The following is a 3025-nucleotide window of genomic DNA, read 5'->3' on the forward strand; positions in this document are numbered from 1 at the left end:
CGCCCCATCCTGAACCCTAAGATAGATAGTGGGGTACCTCTCCGGTGAGCCCTCCTCCCCGCTGCGGCTGGTTCTTCCTTCACCCCGGCGAGCCCCCACCCCACCCCCTGAAAATCGACTGACCCAAAAGTCGATTCAGTCGACTGAAGTGTAGCTAAATCGGAGCAGCATCACAAGCAAGAGCAAGAGCGAGAGCAGCAGCGCGAGCAAGAGCAATAGCAAGAGCAGACCAGGCAGGGCACCGAGAGCAAGAGCAGAGCAGCAGCGTGAGCGAGAGCTAAAGCAGCAGCACCTCCTACTGATGTGGACGTCGCCGCCGAGGGAGCGTCGCTGTGGAGGAAGTGGCCGGCGACACCGCCGTGGATGGAGCCACGCCGTGTCGGCTCGGGACCGAGCGCCGGCAGCACCGTGAGATCGAATCAAGAAGAAAATGCGGCGATTAATGTACAACCTCTTTGGTGGCGCCGATTAGGCCGCAGCTTCATCCGAGGAAATGGTGATGATGATGCTCTTCCGGTGGTGCAGGTGAAGACGGTGGTGTGGGAATGGAGGTGGCGCGAAAGACGAGGGGAACGTCGGGGCAGCTCCTTGGAGGTGGAGGACGGGGTGGCTGAACCGGCGGGACGATGAGATCGACGACGGATCCTCATCCGGTACGGTGGATGAGGGACGTCGAGGTGTTGCTGTGGACGATGTCGTCGGGGAAGAGGCTCCGGCTGGGTGGCGGACGGAGCAGCGTGTGGGGTTTCGTCGCGGGTTTTCGTGGCCTCGGTGTACGAATGGGTGGGCGGATGGGATGGCAGTGGGGAACCATGGCTTAGAGACACGCTTGTCCAAAATGTGGGGTAAGTTACGAAAGTACCCCCACCGATTTGAGGCGGTTCTTTCGGTTCAGGGGTAGCACGGGCATTTCGCGTGTCGGGATTTCACAGGAGGTGGGAGTTTTCGCGCGCGTTGTAATTTCGGAATAGCAAGGCGCGGGTTGAGATGGAGGGAGTTGTCGGAGCACAATGAGACAAAGATATATCTTAAATATTTCGGGCTAACAAGGCGCGGGTTGAAATTTCCGGACAAGCCTAACGTGTACTGTACCAAATCAATGCGCACTACAAATGTCATTCAAAACTTTGAATTCATGTTATGTTCAATTAAAATATTTCGCTACGTGTATAATGCATGCAACCTACTACTCAAATGAACGTTTTAGTGCATTCCAAACGTATATACTACCGCTTCAATATGAACTAAATTTGAATTCGTTTCTCTATTTGAATAAGATCTACAGTAATGATTGTTGTGAAGTCAAAGCATTTGAATTCGTTTCTCTGTTTTAATAAGATCTACAATCATCATTATTGTCAAGTTAAACCATCGTTTGTGTATTATCTTCACAACACACCACATGATTAGTCTCGAGTTACATATGAACTATGTGTAATATATGGACTCGAACTAGATTTTTTGAATCCACTTTATTTTGATTTCAAATCACATTACATTTCTAGCTCTACCTAGATCTTCATAATCTAAACCATGTCTCATATGTATAATGTGTTTATCACATTATGTATGGTGCCCCGCCCCCTACGCCTACAAGTATTTAGATGTGAGTTGCAAACACCACACATTACCACAAATTCAAATAAAATGTGAGAATGTTCGATATATAGTATTGTTTAGATTGTTCGATATTTAGTTGTAAGCTGCAAACGCCACACATTATCACAAATTCAAATAAAATGTGAGATTGTTTGGTGTATAGTATGGTTTAGATTGTTCGGCATTTAGCTCTGAGTTGCAAACACCATGCATTATCACATTATGGTATAACATGTGCACAGCACGTGTATCACCGCTATATTCATGCATGCAATGTTTAAAACACTATGATCTCCTATTCAAATATACGAATCCGCTTTCATATCAAATTATGATCTTTGTTAGTCTCTTACACCCACACAATCCTCTAACCTTTGTAGCTACCACTAACTTTCTCTCGTGCATGCACACGCCCTCCTCGGCCTCCCCCTCCCTCGGCATTCTATCCACCGGGCACATTCATTTTTTTCTTTAGGTCGTTCTCCCAGAGTCTCCACAACTCCTTTCCGACACACACCGATCGATAAACCTCTCCAGCGATGCCTGCCTACAACATACACACACACCTTCAATCTCCTCCTTTATGTGTCCTTGCCTCGTGTCTCTCATACGGTCAGACACACGTGTAAACTCTCGCCCCTCTTTTCATCGATCTCAAAACCGCACACTCCTCCCCCTATCTAGCTAGTAGTTGGGCCTCTCGCACCACCTCCTAGCTCCATTCTCTCTGTCTATCCGTCTCGCTGGGCCTTATTTGCCTCTAACAAATGGACGTACACTGACCGATCTCTCACTATACATATAGCTAGCTAGGTCCTTATAACTCGGTTTTACCCACACGTCAATCGATCTACCTCATTAGTTGTGTCTCTACCTTCCTCCGACAAACAACAATTGATCTACCGATCTAGTTAGGTTTGCTTACCAAACACATGGTTCCCCTTCATCATCCATGGATGCGTCCCGACAGATCTATCACGCACAGGCACACACAGAAACACATCCCCACTCTTATTGATAACATTGCAGTTCCACCCTCAGTTTGTCTAGTAGGCCTCTCCCACCATCTTCGAGAAGCAAATCCATCACCCATCCAGCACTCTACCCCTCTCCCTCCCTCTCCCTCCCTCTCTCTCTCTCCTCTCTCTCTCTCTGTCCCATCATATTTCCTGTCCTTCAGTTATGTATGGATGTTGACCGATCTCCCTCAAGACATAGCCGGGTCTCTCCTTCTCAACACATATACGAGTCGTTCTACCTCTATAGCTAGGCCTCTGCCTACCCCTCCCCCCACCCCCTCCCCCCACACACCGATACATCGAGCACTCTAGTCATGTCTCCCTGCCACACACAAACTTGACATGTTCCCTCTAACATTCCGGTAGGCCAGTCGCCCTATATCTTTGACTTGCACGCACACACAATT

This window comes from Triticum aestivum, chromosome 6D, assembly GCF_018294505.1.
Source record: "Triticum aestivum cultivar Chinese Spring chromosome 6D, IWGSC CS RefSeq v2.1, whole genome shotgun sequence".
Classification (NCBI taxonomy): Eukaryota; Viridiplantae; Streptophyta; class Magnoliopsida; order Poales; family Poaceae; genus Triticum; species Triticum aestivum.